The sequence below is a fragment of the Corvus brachyrhynchos genome, unplaced genomic scaffold, assembly GCF_000691975.1.
Source record: "Corvus brachyrhynchos isolate BGI_N302 unplaced genomic scaffold, ASM69197v1 scaffold44, whole genome shotgun sequence".
In the NCBI taxonomy this organism is placed as follows: Eukaryota; Metazoa; Chordata; class Aves; order Passeriformes; family Corvidae; genus Corvus; species Corvus brachyrhynchos.
This window is the reverse complement of record NW_008238359.1, coordinates 4,339,735-4,358,668: the sequence shown is the minus strand read 5'-3', so window position 1 is coordinate 4,358,668 and position 18,934 is coordinate 4,339,735. Positions and strand designations below refer to the sequence as shown.

Genomic DNA, 18,934 nt, shown 5'->3' with positions numbered 1-18,934 from the left:
CTGCTGAAACAGGAACATTCAGCTCTTGCTGTGCATTTCTCTTGTATCACCTGCTTTTCTTCGAGCTCCATACTGTCCTCACATCTATTCCAAATCTATCTATCTTCAAATCTATTCCAGCTCACTCCTTGCAAAGACAACTTCCTCAAGTCCATAGTGAATCAGAGATGTCTTTCCTGATTCTCTTCCCTCTTTCTGGAAATAGTGGCAGCTTTCATGTTTCTTTTGTTCCTTTTGCATTTCCTCTTTTGTGCCTCTCTCTGTAAGTCAAATATCCAACTTCCTTCCTTCAAACACAGTATTCTAAGCTCGCAGCTTGTGTCACCTTCTCATGCAGCTCCAGTTATCTAGTAATCAATGTCCCTTGCAGTGCTGTTACCTGAAAGGAGGTTGACTTTGTCAAGAAAGAAAGCAGCTGCCCAAAAGCTAACATAATTTTGACATGAGAAATGCATGTAGGAAGGGAGAAAAGTGAGTCAGTACCATTGCACAGGAGGGGAACTAATTTTACTCTATTCACTTAGGAGCATGATATCTGGGTAGGAGCTTCCATGCTTCATGTGAGTATCTAAGTAGAGGTGGAAAACAAATATGATGCTTCTGAATCCTGTTGTGTGTTCTAACACCTTTATCTCCTTGTCCTGACATGAAACTTGCACACTGCAAGATTGATGGTGTCATTAATGCTATAAGCAGGATTCCCACCTGGCCAACAAATGCACATAGTAAATGTCTTAGAGTGTGAGAGAGGAAGGAAACAAGCTCCCTTACATTTTGTTCACACTTCCCAGTGGATGTGTCAAGCACTGACACCTCTGAAGAGCAAGAGGCCTGCTGTCCTCTGCGTTTGCCATGCAGTGTCCATCAGCAAATATTCCTAATGCACTCCTGCTGCTGCTCTTTCCTACTGTGGTTTTTCACACATCCTTTCTAGGCAGCAGGCACTCTCACAGTAACTCACTCAGATACTGAACAAGGAAAAGCAAACCTTATAACACAGCCTCACCAGCATGGTAAGTGCACCTATACACTTTCCCAAAATTTCTGGAGACCATCTATCATACAGGAAAATAAGTGGTCCCATCCCTGCTAGTGACACTTGTCCTCATCCCTTCCCCCCTAGTTTGATGTCGAAAACCTAGGGCCTTGCTGCCAAATGCTTGTCCCCATCATTGCAGGCTGGCAGTGTTTGTGAGACTTGGCAGGAAACAGCATTTGATAAGAATCCTTCTCTGGGCACCTCTGAGAGGGCGCTGTCATTCATTTCACTCCCCTGCCAGTTCACAAACACCAAGCCAGCAGGGCAAGTGCAGGAGGAACTGCATTCCTTTTGGGCTCCTGTAACTTGGAAGCAGCCCCTATCATTTTCAGTCACCTTTGAGCCAAAAGCAAGCTGAACACACTTCAGCCCCAAAGGAATATTTTTAAGGAAAGATATAAGCAAACAAACAGGCAGGGTATCAATGGAACAGCCACTTCAGCCTGCTGCCAAGCTAAAATTGGTACTTATGCTCACACTCTTGCACACACATGCGTGCAGCAGAGCTTAATCAATTCCCTCATTAATATTGAGGCTCATGTGCTCATGCTCTGTGTCTGGGAAAGCTTTACACCCACATGAATTTTGATGTGGAGCTGAAACAAAAATGTTGATGCTGGCAATGCCAACTATAGAGAGTAAATAGCTGGGGCCTGCCAATGCTGACTTGAATGGGGCTTCTCACCCAGAAGAAAACCTACATGTGAAAAGTATTCTCATGATCAGGTCTGTGCAGTAAAAGTAAATCTTGGTTTCCTTCCTCAAACAAATAAATCCATTTATGCCAATGAGTTGGTTTCAAGCCTTGTATGGGTAGGTCCTATTCCCTGGTCTTTATGTGAGATCTGAATCTTGCCCACTGGAGTGAGTCAGGCTATCGGTGTTTGGCTCTGTGCTTCAGGGGTCAGTGACTGCATTTACATGTGGGCAGACTTCATGCTGATTAAATCAAACTACTGCACTGAAAAGAACATTAACTAAATGCCTCCTAACATTCTGATGGTGTATAAGCTATTCTGAATCTTAAAACCCATAGAGGATTTGTCCTAATTCATTCTACTACACACAAGCATATAAATGAGTGCTTTCTGTTTAGTAAAATTGAGGAAATGAATAAAAAAATTAATGGGAATTTAAAATTGCTTTCTTTTTCAGGATCTGAGAAGCAAAGAATTGCGAGTAATATTGGAATGAATGTTCTCACCTTCCCTGTCACCCTGTGTTTCCTAGTTTTATTTCTTAGAACTCAAAAAAGCAATACTTTCTTAGTAGCAGTGGTACAGCAGGTTTGTCTTGATAATGTACTTCAGCCACGAGCCTTGTCTAGAAGTGATTGGATTACGTTTTGCTTGTCTTCTCCACCAAAACCAGGGAGAGATGCAGGCCAGATGTGAATGTCAGGGCCACAGCACTCCCTTCACAACTCTGTGTCGGGCACTCACCTTTCTGACAGCTCAATGGCCTTGAGGAGATCCCACAGTGGAGGGCCAAATGCAGGAGAACACGTACTCACAGTTCTAACTCAGGTTGTGCTTTCTCCACAACTCCCCACTGCTTGTGGGTAGTGTGGAGGTGCCAGAGAGGGGATAAGATGATATGCTGGGAACAAGGGAATTGCTAGCACTGCACTAGTGGAGTGGGATGGTGGCTACAAGAAGGCTAAAATTTCCTTGGTAGCCTCCCAATAAATCCGTATCGGTTTAAAGCTACAAGTGAATCTGGCAACAAACTTCTGTGACTTTAGATCATAAGTCACCCGCTGTGTTGAAAGCTGTTTGATGTGGCTCTCTCCAGTCGCAACTGGCTGCAGGCCAACAAATTCACTTTCTATGGATTGCAAAATCACCACAGTTTTTACTGGTCACTTTTTTTCTGAAGCCAGGAGCAAAGAGTAGTAGAGGATTTGTGTATTTAATGCATCCACCTACCCAGTTCTTCTATTTGGACCACTTCTATGTGCTTTCAGTAATCAGTTAAGCCTGCCGTTGCCTTTCATACAGCATCCCTTTCCAATGGAAATCCAGACATGTTGGCAGTGCTTGCTACTAGAGGAGTAAAGAAGGAATAATGATCCAAAAGAAAAGTATTGTAGTCTCTCAAATTGCACTGGGATATTCTCAAGTCCAACAGTAGCCCTGCATGTGTTGGTATTCATTTCTAACATTCTTCAAGAGAGCCTGTTCATTCCTGAAGACTTTATGCATTGCAACAGCCGCTGAAACTTAGGAAGAACTACAAAAGCAAGATACTGATGAACATTCTGCGCACCTGTGTTTTTTAAGCCTTACAACCAAAAATCCAGCGAATTACAAAGAGCAAAAATGGGTATCAGATGCATTGAACTTACTCAGATTAGATAACGCAGTTGGAAGAAAGAGAAGATAAGTATTTTATGCAACATCTTGTTGACCTGTAAGATCAGATAGCTAAAAGAATATTTTACTAAGAACAGTTGTAAAGAAAGCAGTAGTGTAGGCAGGTAAAACCACAGATCAAATACTTTGCAGGTCCATATTTCATCACAAGGCAGTACGCTTTCAGATGCCAAATTCTGTTCCTGTTGAATCTATGGCAAAATGCCCACCAACTTCAAACAGAATAGGTTTTGTCCCTCTAAGCTATGAGTATGGCCAGCAATACTAATGCAGAAGACAAATAAATTGTGTAGGTGAAGAGTAGGGAGTTGGTGCTGAAAATTTAGTGCCTGCCTGATCTTAATCCTTTAATTTTCAAATTAACAAACCCCTTTTACTCTTAAAACATTATATCAATCATTGGTTTTTTTGGTCCACAGTATTTTACGGTCCATTGGCTGAAGTGATTAATGCTAATAAACTTTTATTTAGTAAGTAGTTTTTAAAATAGTTAACCCAAGTTTTCAGAAGCATTAGAAACATTCTTTTAAAACCAGAACTTCTTGGAATTGCAGCAAGTTTTGTTCAATTAAAATCTTTAAACCTTCTCATTGGTATTCTCTTTTTACCTCCTCCTCTGTTCCATGACATTCCCTTTAGCGAAGTTTATCCAAATCTATATTCTTAAACCTTATCCTGAAAGTGGTTAAGTCCTTCTATTTGTTTGACAGCTCTCATCATTATAGCAGGTATCTGTGCATGGATGTGAAAATGAATAGCATAAAACAAACTACTGAACTTTTTTTGCATTAAAGTAATTTTGCATCAAAACAAATGAAATTGCCAGCAGTGTATCTGTAGTATTTTAAAATCAGATAAAAATAGGATTGCTGTATTCTTTAATTAACATAGCTGAAACTTAGCCAATTCGGCTTCGGACACAGCAGGAGACATACTGTTTGTCCTGATTTTGTGGGGAATGAAAAAATGTGATACTTGGCACATGAACTAACTGTGCTAACTTAAAATGTTACCAAAATATATTCAACTAAATCAAATATGGTGTCTTACCAGAGATTAGCCTACATATTTTAACAGAATGGAAGGGCACAGTTTTAAAGTTGTGGGTTACTGAAAGAAACAAAATCTAGAGAAAGTGATTATCAGTGACATGAAAACTTCGAAGAAAACTACTTGCATGCTGAAATCAGTGAGCTCCTTTGGCCTGGTGTTCTTACTTGCAGAGAGTAACATCATCTCCTATGAACAGTTCTGTTCATTTGGAAATCCAGATCTTTTATGAAATCTCAAGGTGTTTCAACTGGAGTGAACATTTTCCATTGTCAAGATGTTAAAATCCACCACTTTTTAATTTCTATGTGCCCGTCTGCGTAAAATGCATAAAATGGGTTATGATGAGGTTAGAGGTATAATATTATGATGGGGATAAATTCTTTATTAGACAGAAACAAACATCAACTGAGTAAACATCATTAGTGCTTACAAAATCTAGACTAGATGTAGTACCTGACTGTGTATGACGGAATTTTAGTATCCTAGTAAGCAGATACATTCTTGTAGAAATTTTAGGGCAGAATTCTGTCATCCTCAGATGCACATCCTTAAGCAAAGAAACTCTCAGGAAAAACTTATGAAGAGCCCAATTAGAAAACCTCTGATGAAATCAGATGCGGCTTTCAAAACAGTCCTGTTAGAGAAAGGTAAAACTGATTTTTCCTGAGGCAGTGAGGACTGAATCCAGAGAAATTCCTTGAGGAGGGACATTGCTACCCTCCCTGCAAAGCTCTACTGTTTTAAATTGCACTTTAAATTCCTACTAGTAAGGTGAGGGGGATATTCATTAAATTAGTTCATGTGGCAACTGCTCTCCCCATTCACTTTTCAGTAGACAGCCCAGCTCAACTTGGGAATAACACTGGCCCTTGTATGAGAGGGCTATGTGCAGACAGATACCAAATTTACTTTTAGTGGCCTTCTGTCTTTAGAATTTTTTTTTTTCTTCAAGAGTTTCGTTATGAAGACTGCCTCATTCCAAGGTATAACATTTCATGGTTTTGGAAGAAACAGCTACCTGGAGAACTTTTCTAAATTGCCTCACAGACCACATCCTTTGGTGTTTCTCTAATCCAGACCATTTTGTTTCCTAGAAAGTACAGCTCATCCATTCAGAGGACTGAGTTTCCCTTGCACAGATGGTTTGCCTGTTAAGAAACTTCCCTTCAGAAACCACAGTATAACATGAGCACCCTTAGGCAATAGTTCTCAAAACTGGGGTTCTGACCATTCATGAGGTTGTAGTAGTCCTGAGCAAGGTTGTGATTATAGCCAAAATTAAGTTAGATAGTCCCAGGGCTGTGAGCCAGTCTGAAGGGGAGCTTGCAATGAGAAGAGGAGTTACTCAAAAGACAACTGGAACCAAAGATTAAAGGGTGAGGCAGAAATCTTGTGTTTCCCCAAGTCAGGGCCACTGATTCACTTTGCATCACACTCCAAAGAGCTGTGACCTCTTTGGGTGAGGCACGATTTTGGGCATCATTCCTCAAAGATCCTCAGATCTCTTTTCTACACCGAACCCATACTCCTTTGGTAGGAGGAGGTAGGATGACTCAGTCACTCCTCAGGCTCTCTGTCACTTCTCTCTGATACAAACTCTCAGGAAAAGCAGAATGCATCCATGTTCTTCGGTAAACAAAGGGATCTGTGGGAGCATTTGTCCCCTTAGAGACTTAGAGACATTGCATGGGTAGATGGAGCAGAGTTGAAAACAAAGACCTAATTCCAGTGCTCTTGCAAAAACATCTGGCCAGCACTGTCTCTTAAAAAAACAGACTGGAGGAATGTAAACATATGTTTGGCCCATGAAGGAGTCGTTACATAAATGTTAATTATGAAGAGGATTTCCCATGAGTACAGGCGCTTTTGACAGAACTTTGATCCCATGCAGGACACAAGTCTCAGGAGTCGTCTCAGGCTGACGATTCTGAGCCTTAAGAAGCAGCAAGGGCATTTGCTGTAGCACAGGAACAGAACAAGCTTTGATGATTGAAAGTGAAGTTTGCACAGCATCATGTTGAAGCAACTCTGTGTAATTAAACAGTTCCACTGGTCAGAACACGCAAATATCTAGCTATGATCCAAAAATGGTGAGGCATCTTCCCTTAGGTCACTTAAAGAGGATATCTGAGCACTGTCATATCATTTGGCATAGCAAGGGCTATGGAGCCATTATATTTTTGCTGTTATGGGACTGAGATTCTTCTCTTTGCTTTCAACATTTTGAGTTGTTAGGCTCTGACTTCCATGCCTTTTTTCTCCACAGTCAGGAGGGATTCGAGTTAAACTGACCTTTCCAAAGGGATGCTGAGATTCTCACATGGCTAACATGACTCCAGGCTTCCACAAAGATCACAAGAACAGGGGACAACCTTAGGCTTTCTTTGCTGTGAATAGTGCCATTTAGAGAAGAGAGTGATTAACCATGTCCAAAGTGAAGCCTGTCCTCAAACCACTGGGGTGAAGGCACCAGAGGAGCAGTTCAATAATCACTCCGTTTGCTTAAACAGACACTGTGGGCCTCCTCTTCTTCTCCCACTATGGCCACCCCTTCCTCCTGCACCACCCTTGTTCATGCAGCGCTTGTGCAGCTGGGTGATGAATCTGACCAGGGAACTTACCTGGCTGAAAAATATGGCTGGTATTTATCAGGCCTTTTTTGCAGTGTTACTTTTTCAGTTGGATCAGAGTTCCCTGTTCCAATTTGTGATGTGGCTCCAAAGTCTGTCAGCAGAGTAAAGGCAATGAGAGGTGGGAATGTTCAGAGTGGGAGTTCAGGGATATGAAAACCATAGGTCTTTGGTGTCCAGTGAATGAATATTGAACCATGCTTTTGGACTGATACCTTCTGTCTGCCTTGCCTGTTAAACTCTTACTGCGTGTGGTGCTCTATAAATAATGTCTTTTGAAACTATGGCAAGCCTATTTTAAAAGAGAAACACAGTTACTGAATTTCCACTGTGATTTATCTGCCAGCCCTCCTCCCTCCCCAGTGGCTAAACATCTCACTTACGTATTTCACAAATGTGAAACAGAATACTCCACTGCTTTTTCCTCCATTCTTAAATGAAATTGTGAGAATTCAGCCTTTCAAAATGCCTAAGAAAGGCAGCAGGACTTCTGCTCAGGAAGAAAGAGAGTGATCTAGATTTAAGGCTTTAGGGGGTTTCAAACAGTGAGAAAGAGTTGAAACATTTAAAAGACATGATTCCTAAGCAACCTTTTTGTTGAAGAAGTGTTTTATATATCAGAATGTCTGACCATCTATAAGGGGTTTCACAGGAGTTCTATACTGGCACTGGAGAGAGTTTGTAGTCAAAAGGTAAATGAACACTTTGACTTAGTTAAGTTATTAATGCTGAAAATAACATTTTTATTCCAAGCAGTAAAACATGAGTTACAATTCTGAAGATGATACAGTTCAAAGCATATTTATTTGCAGTAAAAATCTGTCTCTAAAGGAGGAAATAGTGGTTTGTTCATAACATTGGCTCTGAAATATACTCAGCAGTGTCAGAGGGCCAGCTTTTCCAAGAAGATGATTCTGTGAGTGCCATTGGTACCCAAAGAGTAGGTGATATATTATGCATCCTTGATCTATGGCTTCTAGCTACATTACCTGTTCTCCTACTGATGTAATAACAAGGAGTCAAAACCTCAGCTGTATTTAATATTGACTCATAAGCTTTTGTCACAGGCGAGCATGATTTCCTGATGTCTTTGACACTCAGGAAAGAAGGATGACTGAGAGACCTATAAATCTCAAAGTCCTGTTTTAGACAGAGTGAAGGAGAGAATATTATGACAACGTAGCATTTACATGGTCAAAGTACTACAGTTGTAATAACATCTCAAATACCCTCATAAAGCTAAGGAGTAAACACTATTATCTCCATACAGAAGCTTGCCAAAGGTGATATACCCTGGAATTTATTTTAAGTAAGTTTAAGCTCTTCAGTTTCCCTCTGGAAACTAATAAGCCATTGAGAAGCAAACTTGTAGCAGAAGTAAGAAGAGATACTGGGTCTTGCTGGGATTCAAGCCCATGCCACCTCACAACTATCAGAATTTCCTGTCCGAGAGGTAGCTGGAAGCTATATTAAAAGCTGGAGTTTATTAAGTTGTGTCTGCACAGTTGTCTGGAATTTGTCTCCTGCAAATTGTCCTTCATTTGGTGTGTCCTTGAAAAGAAGTAATCTTTGTTTTCACTTCTGATGATAAACCACAAGTTAAAACAAGCAGGTTTTTCCTTGAATGCCAACCAGCTATTATTATACAATTTGTTATCAGATCAAAGCAAACATGACCTTAGCCCTTGGACAGTACATCATAGCGCCATACCTTTCACATGGAAAGGAGGAGGAAGGGGGAGGAGAATACATATCCTGCTTTGCTCTCCAGATGTGACTGCAGGTACTTTAAACCACAACTATGGAAGTGGCTCTTTGACTTTCATACTGATGGGGGGGTCTCCCCTCCTCAGCCTATTTCTGGGTGCTGCTCTCCATGTAGCACAAAAGCAACTGATCCACAGCCTTGCTGTCTAATGACTCAAAAAAATGTGAGGACAGATAGAAGCCATATCCATTTCTGAAGTCACTTGCTCAGCAAATTAGTGCAGATTGATGCAGCCTTTATACCTTAGCAATAGTCCTTGCTGCCCCTGAGGGTTCATGTTGTGACAGGTGCCCTTCCCTCAACCTGCTCCTTCCTGTGCCTTGCGAGACACAGACAGACCAGAGTTCAAACTCGTCACCTGTAGGAAGCCTTTGCCAAGAACAGAGGATACTTTGCCGAGCTGATAGCTCTGTTGTTAATATTTTTAATTCTTTGCATTTTACATTAGAGCCCAGCTTCTGAAATTGAGTAGTTATGTGAGAAATTCAACTTTTGTTTATTTCTTTGGAAGGTTTCTAGTGTTCAGGTCTGCAAAGAAAGTACTTCTGAATTCAGGGCTCAGAAATTAGGTGGAAGGGGAACCCCTCTCCATAATTGCTACCTACAGGAAATGGTGAGATTTTTAAGCAAATTTCATGTTAATGAAATATGAGTCATGCTTTTTAAGATGTGGGATGCTGATAGTGCCTCTTTTAATGTCCTTTCCATAGTTCCACAGACTCTTTCACATCTGGTCATAGACCCCAGTGCACAGTTTGTATTGTTTAATAGTAGTACAACAGGTATCCTGATACCTGCTTACATCTCAGAAGTCATGTCAGATAGGCACTGCTTGCACCTCCACAATTAGTTATTTTCCTTCCAAGTAAAGGAAGAGCTTTAGGCCAATGCAGATCACACATCTCAGACATGGTGGCTTTTCCCCACTTTTCTCAATACAGAGTTCTCATTAGCATTAGAAGTGAGCTCAGTACACAGCACCCTTGTTCTTAAAATGATTCTTTCTATAAGGCTTCAGCTCAGCATCACTTTGGCTCTCCTTTCCACATGCTGTTCACACTTTTTGTTATAGCATTTTGAGCAATTACAGATACATTACAGACTAATTTATCCCTCACAATCAGTCTCAGAGCCATGCAAAGGTGTTTTATTACCCTTCCTTTACTGACAGAGAAAGCAAGACATGGAGAGTAAAAGCAATAGTCTCTCCTTTGTTTTTGTTCTTGGAAAAGAGCCAAATTTATTAAATTCTGGCTGAAGATGGGAGAGGAAAGTCAAGATGTGGGGACTGGTCTGGGACAAACTCCTCCCATTCCTTGAAGCCTGTTAAAAACAGTTCTGCCACAACCTTTGAAGATTAGGTCTCTGGGAGGTCCTGGAGATGACAAAAAGATGTAAGAGGGAACTTTGTGATGATATAAATTTTCCATCAGTCTGAGTTGAAGGTTGCAGTTTGTCACTGCAGAGACACAGTTTATAAGGAGCCTGTATTTAGAAGAGCAGTGAGGTGGCTGTGAGAAGTGACAGGGCTTCAGAGTTCACTGAACTGAAGTGGACCTTGAGAGAAGGAGTTGCTGTTAAAGAATTGGGAACAAACACCAAGAAAAGCAGGATGGTGGGAGGTTTGCTGTGACACCAGTGAGCCCTCCCTGCTTCTGCTGCAGCTGAATTGTTCCTGGCTTGCAGAGGGAAAGGCCAATCCATTAGGAAAGAGAAGATTGCACTGATTCAATCAAGCAGAATTTGGAATGCATTTGCAGTAACTCCCAGTGAACAAGTTATTCTACCCAGGTATGGTGGGGGCCAAAACAGGGCCTCTAACTTATATCCTATTGGGAATGTCAGAGTGATAGAGAAGTATCATCCCCCCCCTTAGGGCAATGCATTCCTTGTGGGATCTGGATAGGATTCCCCAAGAGAATTATGAATTCTGTGTTAGATGAAGAACTCCTATACTTAAAAGACCAACTGAATAAGTGTCTAACTGATACATGGTAAAAATTTTGTGTTCTTGCACTTAAATTTATGTCACAAACTGGTCTTTCTCCATCCAGCTGTCTGTCTCAGTAAGGGCTCCAATTTCTGGAAAAGGTAGGAGATGCCTCTATACATCTATTTCAGACTCAGTTGACCTACCACTGTCATTCCAGAGGAGCAGAGAGAAATATATAGTTCCTCTGAACTCTGTAATTCTGTAAATTTGTTTGGGATTTAGAAAACAGGGTGATATATATGTTCTAAATGTCAATGACAAGATAGATAGGTGTTCCCTCCTTAACCTACCATTTTCTTTTAAAGTGTCCCTGTTTACTGTCTCATCTTGTTTCTTGTGTTCAGACTTGCAAAATAAAACCTGCTGGCATATACAGCACAGACAGCCCTGATCCCAGCCATGATTCCTGACTTTTCAGAACTCCCAGAACTTCACCGGTAATAGTGTCAAGCTCTGTTGAAAACTCATGCAAGGAGAGTCCAAACATCATTAGTGTAGATCTGTGCCTTCACTTCCTATATCCAGGACAGTCATTAGCCCAAATGTTCTGTCCTGAGAGTGATATTCCTTCTTGTCTTCCTGTTTTCTTCACTGATTTTATTTAACTTGGTATCCAGTCATTCAGTTTATATTCTGATCTAATCTCTCTGATCACTGTGGACAAAAAGTGGAACAATCCCACTCCAGCAGTGCATTTTTTTTACAGTAAGTGTGGTGAGGCACTGGCACAGGTTGCCCAGAGAGGTTGTGGATGCCCCATCTCTGGAAGTGTTCAAGGCCAGGTTGGATGGGGCTTTTAGCAACCTGGTCTAGTGGGAGATGCCTCTGCCCATGGACTAGAGGTTCTTCAAAGGTCCCTTCCAACACAAACCATACTATTATTCTATGGTTCTATTACAGAAATATGTTCGTAGAGAAGCTCATAAACAGAATTATGCCTTTTCTGCAAGATGAGGGTTATCACACATTTAGATAAGGCTTGGCAAGCTGTGTTCTCTCTTTCTGCTCCCACAGAATCTCTTCCGGCAGCTGCATTTTTCCCTTCACCTTTTTATTTACCTTTGTTCCAACTAAGACTGCACCACAGTGTTGGACCTCCTCACCTACCTCCTTTTGGCCCTGGCCAAGCCATCCAGTTGTGTTAACAGGAGGGTTGAGCTTCAGTGATCCCCAAAATTATGAGGATTTTTTTCTTTTGTCCTTCTGCCCCTGTACAGAAAAACACTGCTGTTCCAGCAGTTTACTAGAGTGTTAGAGCTGTTGGGAGTCCTCTGCTCTTTGTCCCTCTGCAGTTCCTTACTTTTAATTTTTTAAACATTTGTTGCCATCTCTTTCCGACTTTTCAGTCACTGTTCCCTGTAGTCCTTTGGCTTCTCCTTTTGTCTGCCTCCTTTCTTTTTTCATCCCTTCTTAGTTTCTGAGGGAGTGCTTTGATGGTGTTTCAGACATGGTCTGGTCTCCGTCCCTAAGACACAGGGACAAAAGGGACAGTGGCCAAATCATTAAATGAAGACCCATCTCCTCTTGTTTGTCTCACACATGGCCTCTTCTAGCTTCACCTCATGGCCGATGCTCTTGCACTGAAAGGACAGTGGCCTAAAGAGTTTGTCTGTTCGGGGTCACATAGGAAGGCCTTGGGGAGCTGTCAGGCCTTGTGTGATTTAGGCTGAATAGTCAGTGTAGAACAGTTCCCTTGCTGGCAGCACAACAATATGAAGCTTTTGTGGAATGCAGGGAGGGAATAAAGACAATGCTCAAATAAAAATCAGAGGTGTGGATGACATGAAGATATTTTCTTCGTCTCTGCAATCCATTCACAGCTTCATTCTTCTCCACCTCTCTCCCCACCAAGGCCATACTGTCTGTCCAGTGCAGTGGGATGCTTCTGCTGACACACATGGAATGGCGATGATGTAGTGATAGTGGAATTTCCAACTTCTTACACAACTCTGCATGTTAATGTGTAGAGATGCTTTCTCTGCATATTTAAATGCACAGCACTTAAACCAAACTACGGACTCTCTTCACATCCCTTATACAAGCACATATGCCCTCTTTTTCTGAGTCAGACTTTCAGACAGCACATTCTTGCTGCCTTGTGCTTGCTCTTCATGTCACACTGGCCATCCCAGTGGATTTGTGGCTGCTGTGCATCGCTGGAATAGGGCAGCCAACATGCACTGGGGAGAGAACCTGAGCAGCTGAGAGGAAGAGAATTTACTTTTACAGAATCATAGAGTCATTAAAGTGGGAAAAGTCAATGAGTCCACCCATTAACCCAGCACTGCCAAGTCCAACACTAAGCCATGTCCACAAGTGCCACATCTATATGTCTTTTTAACCCTTTAGATATATTAAAAAAAAAAAATCCTAATATCCGATCTAAACCTTCCCTGGCACAACTTGAGGCCACATCCTCTTGTCACTTGCTACCTTGGGAGAAGGGACCCACCCCCACCTCACTGTAACCTCCTTTCAGGCAGTTGTAGAGAGTGATAAGGTTTCCTTTATGGTATTTTTTACATGCAGTTCTCCATGTGAAACAGCTATATGTAGCTGTAATGGGCTGGTATTGTGCCATTTACAGAGCTGTTTAAACAAAAGCCCACCAACCTAAAACACTTAATTCTGGCTGCAATTAAATTTGATATCTACCTGCAGTCACTGTTGGAATCCTATGGCTTTTCCAGTGACTGATGAGGTGCCCAAGATGAGCTATTCCCTGGGTCGTATAACCCACACACTGCTATTGATCTTGTTAGCATAGATTTTGGTGAGTGCAGTTGAATATGCTGCTTTGAGATCTCCAAAATGCTTTTTTCAATGGATGTTAATCCTGAGCTACCAAAAAACCCACAGGTACAGGAAAGGCAGATCATGTTCTGCAAATCATGCACTGGGATCTAGCCAAGTACAAAAGAAACAAAACAAGAGCCACAGCCAGGCCTTTGAAGGTAAAATGTGTGAAACATTTGCTTCTGTTAAAAATACTCTGACTGCTTCTTTTGTGTGTCAGTCTTCCTGCAAAATCATTTGCCTCTATGGGCTTTTTTCCCCCCAGCTTTGGATACAAAATACACACTCTGGATGGCTGCCAAAATGGTGAGGCAGCTTCCCTTAGGTCACTTAAAGGGGACATCTGAGCATTATCGGTTGGATTTTGTCACGCAGTGAGGGGAATATAAGATTTTTCTGCTTCCCTAACGATACAGCCTCTTGCAATACTTCAAGCAAACTGTGTTTTCATAGCTTGTTTTCAGAAGGAGCTGTATTATGAGCTAGCCAGAAAACTAAAGCCAAGCTGGTTATCTCATACAGCTTGCAACACTGTTCAGAAGCCAGTTCCCTTGTGGCTAAGATTTTCCAAAGATACGGATGACTTGAATGCACTAACATCTTTAATATCTGAGTGGCCTCCACAAAATATCTCAGAAAGTCTGTTTTTGGAAAAACTTTGCTCCTCTTCTGTGAAATTGAGCCTTTCTCAGTTGTCACAGGTTAAATGGGCAGTAACAAAAATCACAGACACTTTTAAAATCTTGGCTAAGTTATTCTTTGACCTTATACTTACTATGGATGTTTTAAAAGACCCTGCAAACTTGTTTGTATTATTAGAATCTACCAGCATTAATCCTGAAGTCTCCTCAGACATGTCTTATTTAGATGTGGATTTAAGCAAGCAAATAAGAACCTATTTAATATGGAAATTGGGAGCACTTCAGCAGAATTATCAACGCTGACTTAGGTTATTTCCTGAGGTAAACATGAGTAGTATCTTCCCTCTCCCATTAACTTTCTAGGTCCTCAATAAAACATTATAGAGAATTAGTTTCTTCTCTGTTGCTGGTTTGAACAGGAAACATTTAGTGCGGGTGAATAGTAAGTATTTTCCATATGCAAATTTGCTCATTTGCTGCCCTTTACTTCTTGTTAAGGGAAAGGGTCATTTATTCTGCTTAAAGCTTTCCCTCAGAGCTATTCAAATTAACAAGATGCTAAGTGTTTTACTGAGGAGGGTCTGTAATTTCCTCAGCTGGTACAGCTGGAAAATCGACATTTATTTATTCTGTGCTCAGAAATTACTGGGACAGAGGCATACATTTGCTATGTAAAATACATTGTTAGTTTCTCAGCATGTATCATGATGCTGGGTCAGAGTTAAGAAGGTTAATGAAATATTTAAAGTGAATTTTTGCATAGCATTTTTTTTACTACTGCAATGGATAAACCACAAAGCTAAGAGCATGTTTATGTAAGGTATTTAATCAGGTGTTTTCATCCTATAGAATGTATAGAGGCTATTATCAAGATGTTCTTACAACACTTGAACGAGATTAAGCTCTTTATAAATACTCTTTTAAAGGCAAATTTGAAATTTGCTTCTAAGGTTGTATTGCTGGAGTAATGAGCAGCAGAGCTGGTGTCCCTTTGACCTTACTTTAATTTATACTATTATTGAGGCCAAACTGGCTGTAGTTGCGTTTGGGCTTGAGATTTTTAGAGGACATGCACCTGTGTCACCCCTGTCAGTCCAAAATTCAGTGGAGCTCAAGGGCTCTGAGTATGTTGTGTATAACAAAGACAGTATTTCTGACTAGGTCCCCTGGTCCGAGACATCCAGACAAAGGCATTATGTAATGATGAGTTTTGTCTCCATTTCCTTGCAGAACTCCTCGAGCAATGGAATTTCTTGAATGTCATCAAAAGAAGTCAGACCCAGATGTGGACTCTTCCTGCTTGATATGCCAGCAGTGAAGCTAGCTTTCTGTAGTTGCCCATGCTGCAGTGAGAGAAGGATTAAAAACTAAGGTATTTGAACACTGTGAAACTACACACAAATAAAGAAGTGGATATATTCAAAAGGGCTCTTTGCAAATAAACAACAAAAAAAGCCACCACTTTGACATGGCCAGGCTTGAAAAGAACACGACAAGATCAAATAATAGCTGTACCTGCTGGAGCTGGAACCAAAACAAACTGGTCCACTTCATTTTCTACTTCACAAACAAGGAGTTTGGTTGATAAAAATGCTCTTAAGCCTTTTTAGCTCCGTGGTAGATACAAATTGCTCCAAAGTGGCTTTAGAGGAGCAGGCTGTACTGGTGGAGCATGAAGCATGGAATCATAGAATGGGTGGGAAGGGACCTTTGAAGATCATCTCGTTCCAACCTCCCTGCCATGAGCAGGGGCATCTTCCACTAGATCAAGTTGCTCAGAGTCCCATCCAGCCAGTCCCTTGAATGTTTCTAGGGATGGGGAATCTACCTCTTCTCTGTGCCAGTGTCACACCACCCTCACAGTAAAGAATTTCTTCCTAATATCTAATCTAAACCTGCCCTACTTCAGTTTAAAGCCATTTCTTCTTGTGCTGCACTACATGCCCTTGTAAAAAGTCTCTCTCAATCTTTCTCATAAGCTCCTTTTCACTGGAAGGCTGCAATGTCTTTTTGAAGCCTTGTCTTCTCCAGGCTAAAAAACCTCTTCTCTCGGCCTTTCCTCACAGGATATGTACTCCAGCCCTCTGATCACTTTTGTGGCCCTTCTCTTGACCCGCTCCAACAGGTCCATGCCTTTCCTCCGCTGATGACTCCAGGGCTGGATGCAGTATTCCAGGTATGGTCTTAACAGAGTGGAGTATAGATATGAAAACCATCACTACAAGACAAACACAGTCTGAAAAAGCCTTGGGAGTCTAGATCTCTGTTTCATTTCTATTCTGAATTTAGAGTCAGAGGCTGCCATCTTCAGTGAACTCATCATTAGCAGGATGAGAATGATCTGGGAAAAGTCTCTGACCCTGTTTCTGCTGTGGTAAAGCTGAAGTAATTCTGACTGTTGGGGTGTTTTGCCGTGGGTGAGCACTTTTGGGCATTTAACTGTTTATTTAGTTCCTTCAGCAGAATCACTGATGTCAGCAGCAGCCAAGCATGGCCTCAGCTGGCTAGTTACTAGATAAAGAAGACAAGATTGCAGTTTTGGGGGAATTTGACACACACACACAACACCACTCATCTTCTCCCACTGGTGCAGTGTAGAAAGATAAACTGCAGTGGTTTTAACAGTACAGGAACCTGGCATCTGAGACAGAGATGGTTTAACTTGTGTATTTTTAGAGGCATCACAATCTATCTGTTTGGGAATTTGTTTGATTGTTGTTTATTGTTTAAAAATCTGGAAACCAGCTTTCTCCTTTGTTGGACCAGAGAATTTTTCAGCAGTTTCAGCAAAATAAATATAAGGCATGGGATCTTGAACAGATACGATTTTCTTCAGGATATGTGTCAGAAATTTGAGTTAATGGGTAGCAACAACTGATAGAAATGAAAATTCTACCTTAAATGGTGAAAAAAATGCTTTAAAAAATGGGTTAAGACCCATTTTTTGTTTACTTTATGTAAGACTTATGCAAGTTCTCCAATCTCTTTTCCAGGAGAAATGTAAACCAGACAAACTCTTTTTAAATATTCTGCTGTCATCATGAAGAAACAAAGAATGACATCAGGCTTAAAAATCTCTGCCTAGATTATCAGCTGAGAAACATCTTGCTAAAACCATTTTGCCCACCAAATTTGAGAATTGTGATCATCTATAATCGCAAATAACCCAGCCATGCTAGTTAGGGCTCTCAATATTTTTAACATTATAACTGGGTATGCACAACAAGTCAGTGTGTGCCTTAGCAAAATGGGACAACAGGAATCCACCAGCTTAAAAGGACGATTGCATTACGCACAAAAGGGAAAAACCTGTTTGTTGTAAACGGTTTCATTTGTATCTCACAGCAAATTAGATTCCTTCAAAATCTCCTCAAGGGAGTGTGGCATCATGAAGCCTTTCATCAGGGGCCCCAGACTGGGCTCTGCTTCAAACTTCTTCAGAAGAACAGAACAAACATCCTCCTTCCACTGCGTCGGATGTTTTCCAAAGGTAGAACAAGGTATCCTCTGTACCTCAAAGGGAGGAAGGATCACATAACACCAGGCAAAAATGTGAAGTTACCAGTTTTTACAGGCTTTTTTATTATTATTACTTTTTTAAACCAGGAAGCTTTTCCACATCCCAGTTAGAGCTACAAAGTTCTATGGGTTTCCTCTGCTTTGGATGTACTGACATTCAAATCCCAGGCTCTCAAACACAGTCATTATGTGCTGGGCACCTTAGCAGAGAGAGAGTGGCTGGTAGAACATTTCACTCTCATAACAGCCCTATGACAAATACAGAAATGGTGTATGTGGAAAATTATTTATCAGGAAGTATTTGATGTATTTTTAGGTTCTCCTTTAAAGCAATTTAGTGGCTGGAAAGCAAGGGAGAGGAGATTAAGTTCCCGGCACACTCCTGGAACTTCTCTGTAGACTTCGGCTTTGGAACCAGCCACACCTGAACTTTTTGGGAGTTTTCAGCAATTCAGATCAAAATTGAAACATCTTTCTTATGACACCATACAAACAGTGTTTCCTGCCATTTTCTTCTCTTAACTCAATACCGTGTTGTTAATCCTGTGTCAGGCATTGGAACAGGCTGCCCAGGGAAGTGGAAGAATATCCATCCCTGGAAGTATTCAAAAGGATGTGGGACTTGGGGACAACATTTCATGGTGAACATGGTGGTACTGGGTTAATGGTTGGACTCCACAATTTTAGAGGTCTTTTCCAACCTAGACAACTTCACGATTCTAATCAACGGAACAAAAGTTTGTATGAACTTTGTCCTATACTGATGACTCTCCAGAATGAAACAGGTTTGTACTCTTGTTGTAGAGTTCCCCAGAAACATGGAACAAACCATAGCAAAGGTCTTTTTCTCTAGCAAACTGCCTAAATTTAAATGGCTCACATTCTTCTGGACTTCTCTGTTGTTGCTTTAATAGTTTTGCGTGTTTTGCTTGCACATGCAAAAATACTTAGATGTTGTTTAAAGCATTCTGGAAAATTAATTGTTTCATTTATGCCCAAGAGAGGAAAGGGCATGATCAGCTCAAGGGATTAATAAAAAGGGGTTTGAAGTTATTCACCTCCTAGGGATTCAATTCTAGGCTGCAGGTTGTAATGATTTCAAGACTGGCCAGTGGCACAC

The 18,934-nt window shown here is 41.1% G+C and overlaps 1 long non-coding RNA gene across 1 annotated transcript in view; it reads left to right on the top strand.

Annotated features, from left to right (window-relative positions):
- LOC108447084 overlaps positions 1-16,466 on the top strand; it is a 20,385-nt gene extending 3,919 nt beyond the window's left edge. Inside the window, exons 2-3 of the long non-coding RNA XR_001862480.1 lie at positions 15,526-15,667; positions 16,362-16,466. This is a non-coding gene — a long non-coding RNA (uncharacterized LOC108447084). The remainder of the gene's footprint in view (positions 1-15,525; positions 15,668-16,361) is intronic.
- Positions 16,467-18,934: the final 2,468 nt, after the last annotated feature.